This window comes from Diadema setosum, chromosome 3 (assembly GCF_964275005.1).
Source record: "Diadema setosum chromosome 3, eeDiaSeto1, whole genome shotgun sequence".
NCBI lineage: Eukaryota > Metazoa > Echinodermata > Echinoidea > Diadematoida > Diadematidae > Diadema > Diadema setosum.
The window spans coordinates 2,478,131-2,495,254 of NC_092687.1; positions in this window are offsets into that span (position 1 = coordinate 2,478,131).

Consider the following 17,124-nt stretch of genomic DNA (forward strand, 5'->3'; position numbering starts at 1 on the left):
GCAATAAACTAAAAGCTGTATTTGCACTTCAACCAATACTGTCCCATCCCTTAAAGGGGAAATCCTGTCCAAAAATAGGTTAGTCTGATAAAAAAAGAGTAAAATCTTACGAGTTCAGGGGTAAAAAATTGACTGAAACTGGATGAAAAATAAGGAAGTTATGAAATTTTGAAGTTTTGCTAATTTTTGCAAAACAGTTCTTGTACAGTGGATATGCAAATGAGTGAGCTGACCATGTCATAACCTCACAAGTTTCCATTGATCATGTACAAAAATATTAAATAAAATTTAATGTTTCTGTCATTGAAGTCTGAAATATGAGTTTATTCCTAATTGAATAACTTCAGAATAGTGATTAGCTAGATATATCAGGATTTGAGCCTTGGGCATGATTGCATTTGGATGAAAAACTGGAAATTTCAAAATTCTATGTACAAACTACAATGTATATGGCAAATTGTGAGGGGATGACATGCTCACTTTGCCATTTGCATATTCATATTGACCGTTCAAGAACGGTTTCTTCAAATATTAGCGAAACTTCAAAATGTCATATTTTTCATCCGATTTTGATCAAAATTTTAACGTTGAACTCGTAATATTTTACTCTTTCTTACCAGACTAACTTATATTTGGACTGGATTTCCCCTTTAAAACTTGAAAGTTGTTTATAAATTATAGCTGAAAGGCGCAATCAGTGCCATCTGTCTGCTCAACATCATGTTATCATGCTTAAACATAAAAGATGAATCGGTAAAATGAATGTCTTCATACCTAGCCCCCCTGTGTGATACAGGTAAATAGGTGATTAGAGTTTGGGGCAAAATTTCTCAAAAAATGCAAAGATTGCAGATACCATTACCTAGGTGGTAACATGTAGAAAAGTCCAGTGGATTTATGATGTAGACATTTGTATCTGTGTAAAATGTCAGTGGTCAAGGTTTTTAAAGGGGATGGTACAGTTTTGTTTGAGATGTGGATTCAGATTTTAACTCTGTGAGAAAATTAGTAACCACTCATAGGAAACATTAAGAGCATACAAAAACAAAGTAAAACAAAGTGGTCCTAATAAGATGCGGGACCAACCTTTTATTAGGACTACATTTATTTTCACTTTGTACTATAATAGCTCAGCAATTTCAACAACGATTTTCATCAAATAAACTTTGAATTCCTCTTTGAATTGTATGTTCTTATCCCATTGGGATGAAGTGATATTGCTGTAACTTGCATTTTCCATAGACATCAGCCCAGGCAGTACTTGGGACTACTAGTCTTCAGCGGGTTGATATTTCCCATGAAATGGGTAGCAACTATCACTCAAAATAAAAAATGAAATCCAAATTCCCGTACAAACCAAGACTATATCAGGTCAATGTATGATTTTATTGAATCATTTTTTTTGTCAGTACTTCTGCCAGGAATGTTCAGTGATGCGCAAGTCAAGTTTGTGGGCTTAGTAAACAATCAATATTTTCACAGAAACTGTTGATGACATGACACGCATATAATCTTCTGCAACTAGACTTCATATCTCAATAGAAATGAAGTATGATGTATTTTCGAAATCATGGGAGAGTTGACACAAGGTTGACATAAAGTTTGTAATTGTTTTCAGCTGTGCTAAAAAAAAAACAAAAGAACTGTACCGCCATGCAACTGTAGATTTTGTGATGTGTGGTCACATATTACAGCCTTGCATGTAGCATGGTCTGTTTCTCTGACAACAGTGCATTTGTGATTAGGGTAGACATTAACATATTGGTAATTTTTGATCTCATTGATAAGTGACAGTTTCTACACTGTATCTCCAATAGATACTACGGTGGTACCACCTGGAAGGGATCTCAGCAGGATGGATGATGGTCAGGGTGTTCAAACTACACCTCCTCCTTCATCAGTAATCATAACTAATAACTTCCAGTTTGTGCTCAATCATTTTAATCAATTTGGCACAAGTCCAGATAAATTGCTCCCATCAATGTCCCCGCCGGTTGTGCCACATGGGTTGCAAAAAAAGCTCAGCGTCAAACTCAACCAGGAAAGCTTACTTGGGCAAGACTGGACCAGTCTTGCCGAAAAACTTGGCCTGGAAAGCTGCATCGAGGCTCTGAAGGGGAGGCGGGACCCAACGATGGATCTCTTTCAGGCTGCTCACCAGAAAGGAAAGATAGCGAGCCTCAAAGAATTGGCGAAACTCTTGGAGGAGATGGAGCGGCAGGACTGTGTAGATATCATCCAAAATTATCCTCAAAACCTTAAACCTTAATCTTGACTGGTATCTGCAATTCTACCCTGTGGTGTCATTCAAATGCCAAAAAGACTTTGACTCCAATTGGTTCATTTGCCCGTCACGCGACATTCAGTTAAAAGTGCCATCGAGCACTGTGGCTGTGAGTCGTGCAATATTTTGAGCAAAAATGGATAGTGCATGGCTGACGTCGCCCATTTCTATTGACTCCAGTGTTAAACTCACAATCAACACGGAGTTTTTGTTCCATCGCATGGCTCTGATGTCACAATAAACAAACATTTGTTCTATGTGCTCAACAATTACAAGCACCCTCAAAAGCCGATACTTTTGTCATTCGTAGCTTCAACAGATTGGTTTTGTGTACATACGTACACATAGCAGACTGTGACTGCAGCCACTCATTTGCCTTCAGCAGAAAATCATTGTCATTTCTGTGCTAAAGTCAAGAATCTGTGCAGACCATATCTGTTGATGTTTGAGGGTTGTTTATACACAAATTGTGTATAGTCTTTACTCGTGCAGTGGAACCAGATTTTGCACTCGGTGAAAGATGAGGCGCACTATTCAACTCGCGGCTTCGCCTCGTTGAATAGAGCGCTTCTATATTTCACCTTGTGAGAAATCTTGCACCATCGCAATCGTGATCATTCACTATTCGTATGTTATTGACTGGTGGAATTACTGTTAAAGTGATATTTTCGCGTGAGTAATTTTTTTGTGCATGGCTGAGTAAGATGGATTCCTTGTGTTTTTAATTCTGCGGAATTGGGACATATACTACTGGAACATATGGCATGCAAATATATTTCATGCTTTTATTTTCGCATTAGCGTCTGGTTGTGAGAAATGCTCAAAAATTTCCAAACCGCGAACATTCCCACTTTTTCAGTACCTGGCGGGATGAAATGGGGTGCAAGCCTAGCGACCATGAGCACAAATCAGATCTCCTTCGCTATGCTCTGCCCAGAGCCCTGCCCTGAGTTCCATGCGGTTGCCTTTAATGTGTGCAAACACTCCACTTTTCATCAGCATTCTGAAATTCAAACAATGGATTCTAAATCACAAATTCCAACAAAAGAAGAAAGAAAGAAGAAAACATGATAAAAAAAAATGATATACTCGTACATGTAGTTTCCTATAATATTAGAGAACAAATGTATCAGTATGAATTATATTACTAGGTAGTTGGTAGGTGTGTTAATTTTTCATGTGCTTGAGTTTTGACTGACACAGAAAACCTGATAGCATTGTAGACACTAGGCAAAGTTTCTAGCATAGAAAGGGTAAAACCGTCAGTCCCACAATAGGCACTGAAATGCTTCCACCGCGATGTGTAATAAAATACACAAGTCATCTCTGTAGCTGAGTATCTTTTACCGCTGTATGATCCAGAGTTACACTGTGTGCGAGGCTGCACACTGGCACTGGTCTGATGGTCCAGACCAGCAACAATTGCTGTCGGACAAGTATTTTATACTTTCAGGTATGGACCAGTTAAAAACATGGAAAACCTGGGTACCTACTGGTTTAACAGGGTCAGATTGGACTAGCAGAAAAAAAAATGGGTTAGTATAATGTAGCTCTGCTGTATGTGACAGTTACACAAATATTTCTATTTGTTTCTGTGTATTATATAAAATGTAACTGAACTGAAATTATAGATAATAGTTGCTGTTATGCAAATGTGAATATGGATTAAAGTTTTTGTTTGCAAAGTGCTCTGTTAAAACCTATTTTGGGTTGAATTGTGCTGTGTGAAAACATTAATATGTGATTATGTTATTGTTAAATATTATTTGTATTATTATTGTTATTATTATTATCATTATTATTATAATTAATATTATTGTTGTTATTATTATTATTTTTATTATTATTATTATTATTATTATTGTTATTATTATTATTATTATTATTATTACTGTTATCATCATTATATTATGGTAGTAGTGACTCTTTCTCCATGCACTTGTGTTTTTGCTTTTGTTTTTTATTGTCTTAACTCCAAGGACTAAGACTCCTCAATACAAGCTAAGATTAGTTGAACCCTTACCACGCTGTAGTGACCAATAGGTACCATACAGCCTGTAAGTCCACCAGTTCGCTGTTTTATACGCGGATATTGGTCAGGAATATTGGGAATGGGATGTGCAATTTCTTATTTCATATCTCCATTGTTTTAGATTCACTTTTGATAAAGGTCAAGTTTGTTTCTTTTGTTGTTGTTGTTGTTGGTTTTTTTTTTAACAACAAACCGATTGACGGTGAAGTGAATCACAAGTTGTTTTCCTTTTTTCAGATGTTGCTTTTTTTTTCTTCCCATGAATACCACAGTATTATCTGGGGAGAGGTGTACCTGACTAAAATTTGCAGTCTTGTAGGGCATGTTACAATATATGCAGGTGCAAAATTCAGTGGCATTCTAAGGACAAGCAATAGCTTCCAAAATAGCCGTTTTTGAAGGTTCAGATAAGGAAAGGTGTGCACTGTGTAGAGACAAAGAGTACTAAAAGTCTGGTTTATATTCTATTTATTCGTGCATTTGCATTTCAAAATGTAATTTAATCATAGAATTGATGGCACTTAAAACTTAACTCTCCCCCAGACTATGGTATTTTATGAATTTAATAAATTTAAGAACTTTGTAAATACAGTTAAACTCGCATAAGTCGATCTTCTCGGGACTGAGCTAAACACATCGACTTAGGCGATTTTCGACTTGTGCGTAAGTCAAAAAAAAATTGACTTACAGTTTCACCACAGGTACATGTATGTTTAATGTACATGTATGTTGTCTACTCTGGAGCCGAGAGCTGGAGCGGTGTGCCGCAGCACGGGTCGCCCAGCAGGGCCGCGGCTAACTTTGCATGGACAGTGCATTAGTATTGGCACAGGTCCGATTACTTTACACCCTTGTTAAACCTTGGGGAAGTGAATATGAACGATATTTGAGCAGTGATTGATTCCAGTTTACCATACCGTGCCTTAAAATGCGTGTAGAGGTGCAATTCTGATTTATCCGTGCCCGTAACTTTCCCCCTACTTTCCACTTTGAAAACTCAGCAGCTTCATCCATTGTATACCACTCCACTGCACAGCGCTGCAAATGCCAAGCTGCATGTACACCGCAAGCTCAATACTGTACATGTAAATGAACGCATGTGTACTGTACGAACGCTGTACGTACGTAGCGCGACAGCTGACAGGGCTGTACCAGCGTACCTCCAAATGATACGAAGAGAGTTAAACGATCCCATGCGATCGCTTTGAATTTTGATTTTAGATCATTTTTTTTGTCACCTCAAACTCATCTGACAAACAAAATAATGATGAGTAATAAATAATGAATAATAAATGACAGTGATTTATTACACGATAAAATCTTATTCGACTTAGGCACAGTGAATTCAATGTTTTTTCCGTGAAAGTGTTCTTGGAATTTCATCGACTTAGGCGAGTATTCGACTTACAAAATTCGACTTGTGAGTGAATTAATACATGTACGTCAATGGGGAAAAATCAGGACTTTTCAAAATCATCGACTTACGCGATTATTCGACATATGCGACGTCGACTTAGGCGAGTTTAACTGTATCATAAATTTTCATGTTACAAGCAAAATTAAGGCAAAGAATAATCTTTATAGGTGACAACAATTGGTTGTTGAATTTGATTTTTTTTTTCACTTTTCTTAAATCTTTTGTTCCATAATGATATGTACTTTCTTATGTGACAGTATCTCTATAGACAGAGTTGGCTGAATCATCAAAGTCTTAATATGTTTCCCGTCAACCCTTGGAATTGTAATTCGTAATTCTCCGTACGGCATAATATGAGATCCCGCTTGCGCATGCGCCGACAATTCGCTCGCAATATGGCGCCGTTTCTAGTTTCATCTCGCCGATCAGATTTCTAAATCTTTTTCAATCGCCGTTTTTACTCGACATCGACGTTACTTTGAGCTACTACGCTTTTTGTTGGATGTCAGTAGTTAAGTTGCGAAGCTGATTTGATTTCTTCCCTACTGTTTAGAGGAAAATTCTCGTCAGATTTTTCGGACTGATCAGCTCGCATGGACGCGAATACCGCAGCGGAGGTGAGGCCGGCACAGCCGCGCTCTGCCCCCGGAACTTCGGCCCAGACGCCGGCAAAGCCAGGCGCGGGCAAGGACAGCACGAAGAGCAAACCGAGTGCGACGCATTCGTTAGTGCCCACTGCAAAAGCGGGTGGAAGTAAAGGGAAGAATCTGTCCAAATTTCATATTCCTAAAAGTATTTTGAAATTTGGAACTCTTTCAGTGAAACTCATTCATCTTTTCACTGACCTGTGGTTCTGTTTGACCAGCAGGTTTCATAAAACTGTGCTATTACAATGTAATATTTAAAAAATGACTTACTTTAACTGTATCCTGGATGGCTTGTAGCCTTCAAAGCTGCTCATTTTTTTTTTTATTTTTTTTTTAAAGACTGCATATCTGGTTTGTTTTTGTTGTTAATTGACATAAAATTCGATAAATCATGTGATAATCATGTACAAGTGCTACTGGACAGCTGAAAATGTTAGAGTCTAAAATTGGCAATGTTGAGAGACCATGCTTTCAGAGCTACCAAGTCTCGCGCATTCTGCATGAGACTCGCAAATTCCGGGTCCGTCTCGTGATCTCACGCATGGTACCCATCTTTCTCACGCATCTAAACATACACGTAGCTCAAAGGGTTTGACTGATAGTTGCAATTGAATGTATATTTCCCTTTCGTCTTTCAAAATAAGTAAAAAATATAGTCACTGAAGTATGCACCAGATTGCACCATCAAGAGCTAAAAATTGAAAAAGCTCCATATCGCGAGAGGGGGGACTTCCCCCTCCCACACCCTCCCCCCCGATTGGTCACTTCACTCCCTCACTTGGGCGTACATGCGTGTGCGCCAAGATGCCCAGTCATGAAAGTCTCACTCATAAAATTATTTTGAACTTGCCATCTCTATGTTTTGTGACTTGATCAGTCATTTGTGACGAAATCACAATAATGTTGTTGTTCAGATATTTATGTGTCGTGCTAATTTGTGATAGCTGCATTGTGCCAACAGTCTGACCTCAAGTAAAGGCTCCTTCACTGAAATGTTAGCACTCATGTCAAGTGTTTGATGTGTAAATTTTTATTGAATTTAGTTGTAAAGGTTGATGGTAATAATCTGTAAGAATTTCTTGAATGTTCTTTCATTTATTTTGTGTATTTCTGCATGGTACAAAGTCAACAAACCACTACAGCAAACATACAATATTTGTTTATTATTTCTCATGACTACTTTGCCCATGAGCAATAATGTTATCACTGTGCAGGAAAAACATGTTCTGATTTTATATTTTACTAAAATTAAAAATTGTATTAACTATCCTGCACACACATGTAGTGTGTGTATCATGAGTGGCATAGATATAGAGAATAGAAGTATTGTATAAAATACATACAAATATATTTTTACTAATTTGTGTTAAAAAAAGCTTAAAAAGTTATTAAAAACTTCACTACACTTAGTTAAAATTAATTGGTATATGACTCATGATTGTTGCATTTCACTTTCTGTTTTATGAAGACTGTTTTATGGAGACTAAAAACAAACAAATTATTTCATGACCATGGCCATTCCATTGATGGGTTCATCAGGATCTATGTTGTATTGTGGCTCAGTGGTAAAGACTGCATGCACCAAGACCTGAGGTTGCTGGTTCATGTCCCACTCACAGCAGAGACTTTGCCCCAGGGCTAATAACCACTTCACCCTCATTATTGCCTCATTTGTTTTGGGGGACTGAAACCAAAATATATATCTTTATGAATTGAGTGGATGCAACAATACTAGTAGCAAAGAGCAATGAAAATAATTATGAAAATCAGATAATCCGTTCAAAAGATACAAATTGTTAAAAAAAAATTTGGTGTAACTGTCACTGGACGGGAAGACTACTACAGGTTGTGAAAAAAAAATGGAAGGAAGAAAAAACAGAAAAATGGAGAACATATGAGAAAGTTCAGCATATTTTCACTTTTTTCCACACTTTCTTTGATGTGTTCTACTAATTCCTGCATTCACTCAACCAACATTCTTTTGTTTGTGTTTTTTTTTTTCTTTCAATGAACAGTACTGACTTGGTTGTACCATGAAAATTACTGACAATTGAAAGAAAAGCTCCCCCAAACATGCTGTCATACTCGTTGTCTATCAGTTTCCTCCACAATTTTCAGAAATTGAATTGAAGCTCTGCTCTTATGGAGTTGATTCCGAAGTGAACTCCATAAATGCCATTTCTTTGCGTGCATGTTTTCCTCGTGTGCATCTGCTGACTGCAGCTGGCTGTTACAAAATAGGGAGCTTTAGATTTTGGCGTGTGGATGTTTGAGATGACGCTTGCGCTGGACGTTCTCCCCTTCCCTGCATCATGCTGAAAAATAGCTTTAGATTTCGCTGGGACACAACGTATAAAAAATAGAATGGCGCCCCCATGTGATCCATGCATAAAGATGCTCTCTACTTCGCCAATTATACAGACGTAAAAATAGCTCAGAACGCGTAGTGAAAAATTCAGACTACGCAAGTTAAAAAACATGGAGATTGACTTGACCAGCGCTTCTGCGCATGCTTAGAACATTCTTTTTTTTCCCCTCTGAATGTCCCTGTTGCAAAAATCTAAAGCTTTCTAATACTAAAAGCTATGCAATCATGTGAACAACAGAGGGCAAAGTGGTACACGGAAAAGACTGACTTGAAAATATCCAATATATTTGATGCATTTATTATCAATGTCTGTGAATAGTGCCCATTATATTCAAGAAGTATTGTCTTTTTCATGCAATTTGGAACATTTTTCTTACTACAGTTGTATTATTCCTACTGAAGAGCTTCACACTGGCATTTTTTTTTAGAAAACAATTACGGTTGTAGAACAATGCTCTTCCATGTTAAAGAGATGATTTTCAAAGTACATATTGTAAGACACACTTCAACTTTTGTTAGCTTTGCTCAAAAGAAAAGAAAGCATTTTCATTGCATCCTTAATGGTTGCATGAAATAAATCTAAACACACACACACACACACACACACACACACACATGCACAACTCATCTAACAAAAAGTGGAAGCTCTCTCAAAAGTTCTGAATTGTTATTCAACTTACATTTGTACGGTGTACATTGTACAACGTACCTGACCTTTCTGGGACATATCCATGGTATTGATTTTTACATGATTTCAATCAAAAGACTTTAAACTTTGTACAAAAATAGTCTACACAAAATTCATGGACAAGAAGTTGTAGACTTCTGAAGTTTCAAACAGTTTTATGAAGTGGCTTAAATTGTGACCTGATAAAAAGTGAATTTGAGAAAACCTTTAATACAAGTAATGTTTATCTTTTTATAAATATTTTCTGGAGTTTCACACAACCAATCTTTGCAAATTAACATTTAATGTAATCGTATTGCTTCACATTTATACACAAAATGCCCTTCACATCCTACACAGGGTGGAAAATCACTTTTATATTCTACGTACAGTGAAAAGAGATTTAAATGCAGTACATGTATTGTTACTTGTTCTGAAACACAAATTTGATCACTTGTGAAGTACCTTTTTAAAGCTTCAGTTTAGCAAATATAATACAAAATATATGGCATATGTAATTATCTCTTCACTTGTCCACCACATCAAAAAACAATCAAACAAACAAATACTAATGAAATAATTCATAATGTGCAAGCGACTGGGATATAATTGTACATTTTTATTGCACAACAACAAAGTGTAAAATCTTTGCAAAACAACATGCATATACAGTACAAACGACAGATGACAGAAATAAGAATGCAAAAGGATACAATCTCGAATTACATGGTACATTTCAAGATGATTGAACACTCAAAATTTTAGCTAGATTTTCCTCAAAATTCAGCATTACGGCAGTCTCGGCCTTTTGTGGGGGCAGGCGCCTATAGTTGTCTTATCGGCCTAGGATGTTAGGTTATTATTAGCCTAGCAGGCAGAGCCTGGAAGAAAAGGGGTGATAGAAGAGTAGCTGAAAGGATGAAGACAGAACAGAGAAAACAGACAGAAGAGGGTGGAAGTGCTGCCCCTTTTTATACTCCCTAGGGGGGGGGGGGGGGGGGTATTCCATTATCATCATCACCATTATCATCATCTTCATAATTATCCTCATTTTTTATTATTTGCACTTCATATGCAGGCTCTCTAAACCAAGACAAACCTGGCTTATAGGGCCACCAGGATATCTGTCTTCCTCTAGCCCAGTACCATCAACTCCTGAGAGATATATCAATGGAGTAAAGCTCTGGCTCCCGGGATATAGTATCTCAAACCAGTCGGTGTTTTTCACTACAGAATCAACTCAACTCACCTCATCAAACCAAGGGACGTAGGCTGTCAAGTTATTCTTCACTTTTAAATGGAATGACACTTAGGTGTATGAGATGGAGTGCATTTTCACTATGAAATGTCAGTTATCTCCAAGAAGGATACAGAGTTGTTTGCAAAATTGCACCTGTTTTATCAAAAGATAAAAAGTCCACAAAATCCATAATAACTCTCCCAAATCAACAATACGTCCATAAATCAATGATGACTTCCAAATCAACTATAAGTCAGTTTTATCAAGAGACCAAAAACTGAAATCAAGTTCAACTTCCTCCCAACTTATAGACTTGACAAAATCAACTTAACTTCCACAAATCAACTATAACTCTATCACTGATCAAAAATCAACTATAAAGTAGTTGACGTCACAGAAGCAAGATGGCTGCTATATTGCCGTAATAACACTGCCTGACCAAGTAGCAAGGGCCCTACGAAGAGAACAAGTGTTTGTGAGAAGGCAAACGCTCTCAAATGGAGTCCTGAAGAGCTATGGAGAAAATACAGATTTTCTTGTCAGGGTTTGATGGCTCTGGTGTCAATGGTTGAACCAACAATTCAGCATGACACAGTCCACAGCCAGGCACTTTATCCACTTCAACAAGATTGTACAAGACTAAACTTGTATGAACCAAGAGGTGTCTTGGATACTACTGCATCTATGCATGGCATATCAAGATCAACAGCATCTACGACAGTGAGTCGGGTGGCAAATGAAATCTGTCGGAAGCTGACAACACAAGAGATAAGCTACAGAGTTTTTAGGTAATTTCATTAATATTACAATAGGCACCAACATGCATGTCTTCCTGCAGCCATGCAACATCAGCTTTGAAAATATACAGTACCCAAGGAGTACGGCCCTGGACCCCTGGATATAGCATCAAAAACCAATCAGTGTACAATATTGCATTTCACTGCAGAATTAACTCGACTCCCCTCATCCAGGGAGGTGACCTCCCCGCCTCATCTACTGTAGCAATAATAGTTCCATATGAGGGCGCTATATCAGGAACTCACAAAAGCCAGGAGCCATGTTCAGTACATGTTTAACTTGTGTTTTCAGCATATCCCTTATTATTTCTCAAAAGTTTTGTGGCTGTTACTTTGTTTTGTCTGGATCAATACTTCAAAGTAATATTAGAGTTTTTAATTGGCATGTATTAGAGTGTCGGCACATAAAAGTGAAAATCAAATGTCTAAGTTCATTGAAAATGGGACGACAATCATTTCCTATTGGCAGAAACTTTGATTTATGTTTGAATGTGGAGATAGAAACCTACATCACAATCAGCGGATAGTCATATTTTGAGGAAAGGAAGATGTCAAAGTACCCCCACCCCCAGTGCTAACATGGAAGAATGCACTATGCAGTGACAAAGAAACTGTACAAGAGATTACAGGATGTTGGGAGTCATGTCAAGAAAACAAGGTGGAGAGAGGAGATCAGAATAATCTATTGAAGGTTTATTGGTATCAAAATAAATAAGTTTGCTAAGGTTAAACCCGGTTTCTTGGATATTAATTCTAAGAAAATGAAATGTTATTAATATAACAAACACTGTTTTTTCCCCTTTTTTACCATTACAGTTATCATTATTATAGTTAACATTATTATTATCATGGTAATTATCATTATCATATATTATCCTCAAGATGCAACACCGTCATCATCACATCAACCAGTTGCAGGAACTCGACATCATCCTCAAGATTCGGCACTGTCATCAGCCGTCACAAAGGATCACCAGTATGGGGTACTGGATTCACCTCGTACTTTAAAAACGGAAACTGGATAAGGAAGTCCTCAATCTAGACAAGTGTAAAAAGAAACTCAGGATGGAACATCAAAAGACAAGATGTTTGAAACAGAAAGAAAAAAGACTAAAAGGAGTAGTGAACCAGCTCAAAAGTTAGGATTTTATCCCGTCGTCTTGTGCCGAAATGCTGGAAACTACTTTCCAAGGAGTGCCCACAGACATTATCCAGCGTATTCTGAACAAAAAGAAGAAGAAAACTAGATATATCGCTACGGCTACTGATATGCCTCCGCCATAATGCATGGTTCTCCTAATAGGTCTATAGTACAATGTCTTGACAATGTGTGATGACAGTTTCACACAAGTGGCAAAATATTAAAATGACAGGTTTGACACAAATGTGCTGAATGTTCACTTTCCTAGAACTAGGTTCGATTGGATGAATGATTAAAATGTCAGAGTGCAGGTATTTGGGGAACTGATGATTTTTTACTTGACTTTTGACCCTTTTATAAGTTTATGCATTGAGTAATTTTCAAGGTATTGAGAAAAAGCATAATTTCAGTATCAAATGGGAAAATAGCATTATCTAAACCTGGCCTTTGACCTTTGACCTCACAGTTCCAAAGAGAATCACTGTTAGGTTGAACATGCATAAATATGTAAGTTTCATGATGATACCTTGAGTTACTTTCGAGATATGGAGGAAAAAGTGCAATTTAGCACTTTCACTTGACCTTTTACCTTTTGACCTTTGACTTTTCGGCAAGAAACTTCCCAAAAATATATATTGGGTAATGAATGCCATACATCAAGTTAAAAAAAAAAAAAAAACCTTCAGGCATATTGCATTTTAAGGAAAGTAGTGATATTTTGAGGAGTTGACCTTGACCTTTGACCCCCTGACCTTTGACCCATGACCCCCAACTTCCCTAGATAATCATTGCCCATCGGTACAAGCATATATACCAAGTTCCATGAAGATACCTTGAACCATTTGCGAGATATGGAGAAAAACATGAAATTTCACAAAATAACCTGTGACCTGTGACCTTTGACCCAGTGACCCTAAAATCCACACAAAGTATTATCCCCCAAGGATATACCCTCATACCAAGTATTATCCCCCAAGGATATACCCTCATACCAAGTTTGATGCAAAACCACCGCACGGTTCTTGAGATATCGACAAAAACAAAACGGGACGGACGGACGGACGGACGGACGGACGACCCGAAAACATAATGCCTCCGGCCACTTCGTTGCGGAGGCATAACAAATGCAGCATATCCGGAAGAGCTCAAGGCTTTTGCTATGACTCTCCAATTTTACTCAATTTTACTCCAATTCCACATCCTCGTCAGGTTAGAGAGTGGTATGCAGCTACAGACGCTGATCCTGGTTTCACTAAACCGGTACTAGAGGCTTTAGCAGCACGGGCAGCAGATAACAAACGTATAAAGGGGAAGGAGACCATATGCGCCTTGATGCTGGATGAGATGACAATACGGAAGCAGGTCTAGTTCATGAATGGCAAGTATGTGGGGTTTGTCGACATAATCATACATAAAGTATGATTACTATCATTATATTTTATTATTACTATTACAACTATTATAATTCTAATTATTATTACTCTAACTACTATTTCTACTAGATTATTTATATTATTATTATCATTATTATCAATATTATAATAATTATGATTATTATTATCAATCTATTATTATTATTATCAATATTATAATTATTATTATTATTATTATTATTATTATTATTATTACTACTACTACTACTATTATTATCATTATTATCATTATTATCATCATCATCATTACTATTACTACTTCTATTTTCACTTCATATGCAGGCCCTCCACCCCAGAACAAACGTGGCTTATAGGGCCACCAGGATCTGTCTATAACATTAGAAAATCAATGATTACTTCCACAAATCAACTTTAATTGTTATCATAGATCCAAAATAAACTAAATTTTATATAACTTGACAGTCAATACTACACCATTCTCCACTCATCTTATTGCTTCACAGGACACAACTGCCCTGGAAAATCTGAATGTCCTCTGCAGGGCCATCGCAGAGAGAGACGATGCACTTAGACCATCTGAAGAACATGAGGTGGATATACATGTACAATGAATGCTATCTCCAATCATCAATTGACACACAATTTGTCATCTTTTATTATACAACATAATTCAATAACATGTCCTGGTTCAGATTATGTTCTGTAGTCAATATGAAATGAAGAAACGTGCAGCAAATCTTGATGGGTTTCCTCCGATTATGGTACACCACTATTACAAGTCAGTTGTTGTGGAAGTTCAAGTTATGTTTGGGTAATGTAGATCTTCTCGCCCCCTGGTTTGGCTTGTTCCAGTCTCTGCAGTGCACGCACCTTTTTTTTTTTTTTTTTTCAGTTGGAAGGGAGGATGAAAGTGTTAATTGGTCACTCATTAGTTTGTTTTATTCTCCTTCCCCATCTCGGAATATCGCTCTTGAACAAGATCTGATTTGTATATGGTAACCTAATCATGTTCTGCCTTTTTTGTTCTTTTTTACAATTCCTTTACATTGTTCAGTGATTATGTTATTCTAATCAAGTTAATTGTTGTAAATAGTGTGATTCTGTATAATTTTTTTCAATAAAACATAAAAAAGTCAGTCACTTCAATGAGAGTGCAATATGCATGTGGTGTCTATGTTTGATGAATAAAGACTAATTTGAGTCCATTCTTCTTTTTTTTTTTTGATAGTTAAAGTTGTCTCAAATGGGGAGGGGTGCAGCAGTCATTTCTACAGTGACAAGAATTCAGTGGACACACTAATTTCATTATCACTTCATAGCAATTGCCATAAACTGAATAGCATCTACTCCCCCCCCCCCCCCCTTTCAGGGGTTGATCATACAAACTATCTGAAATTATAGACTTAACACAAATTACAACTACATAAACTGAGCAAAAGAGTGTTAGGAATAAATACTGACAATAAGAAATGAAAATAAAGCACAGAAACTATGTTTCAATATCTTTAAACAGAACAGCCTTGAGTGGATACCTACTTATCCTACTTAAAAGGAGCCTTATGATTAAAATATTACTAATCTTCCTTTTGCACCCTTATAATGTATCCGAAAAAGAATCCACAATAATGGTAAGCAAGAGTTTGTACAACTCTTTGTTACAGTATCTTTTAAACTGAGCTGTAAAATTCATGTAAACACAATCATGGGAAAGCTATAATTTTACTGTTATTCCTTATGGCAGCCAAAACACATGAAAATTATGACCAGTAGGCCTACACTTGACATCATCCTCAAGATTTGGCACCGTCATCTTCAGCTGTCCCAAAGGATCACCAGTATGGGGTACTAGATTCACCTCGTACTTTAAAACGGAAACTGGATAAGGCAGTCCGCAATCTAGACAAGTGTAAAAAGAAACTCGGGATGGAACATCAAAAGACAAGATGTTTGAAACAGAAAGAAAAAAGACTAAAAGGAGTAGTGAACCAGCTCAAAAGTGAGAATCTGATCTCGTCTTGTGCCAAAATGCTGGAAACTACTTTCCAAGGAGTGCCCAAAGACATTATGCAGCGTATTCAGAACAAAAAGAAGAAGAAAACAAAAGCAGCATATCCGGAAGAGCTCAAGGCTTTTGCTATGACCCTCAAATTTTACTCAATTTTACTCCAATTCCACATTCTCATCGGATTAGAGAGTGGTATGCAGCTACAGACGCTGAGATCGTGGTTTCAATAAACCGGCACTAGAGGCTTTAGCAGGACGGGCAGCAGATAACAAACGTAAGGGGAAGGTGACTATGCGCTTTGATGCTGGATGAGATGACAATAAGGAGGCAGGTCCAGTTCATGAATTGCAAGTATACGTAGGGTTTGTTGACATAATCATACATTATTAATATGATTAATATCATCATATTTTATTATTATCATTACTATTATAATTATAATTATTATTACTCTAACTACTAGTTCTACTAGATTACTATATTATTATTATTATCATTATTATTATCAATATTATTATTCTTATTATTATCATTATTATTACTGACTACTATTGTTATCATTATTATTATCATCATCATCATCATTACTATTACAATTTCTATTTTCACTTCATATGCAGGCCCTCCACCCCAGAACAAACGTGGCTTATAGGGCCACCAGGATCTGTCTATAACATTAGAAAATCAATGATTACTTCCACAAATCAACTTTAATTGTTATCATAGATCCAAAATAAACAAAATTTTATATAACTTGACAGTCAATACTACACCATTCTCCACTCATCTTATTGCTTCACAGGACACAACTGCCCTGGAAAATCTGAATGTCCTCTGCAGGGCCATCGCAGAGACAGACGATGCACTTAGACCATCTGAAGAACATGAGGTGGATATACATGTACAATGAATGCTATCTCCAATCATCAATTGACACACAATTTGTCATCTTTTGTAGGATACAACATAATTCAATAACACGTCCTGGTTCAGATTATGTTCTGTAGTCAATATGAAATGAAGAAACATAGCAGCAAATCTTGATGGGTTTCCTCCGATTATGGTACACCACTATTACAAATCAGTCACTTCAATGCGAGTGCAATATACAATTGTGTATGCATGTGGTGTC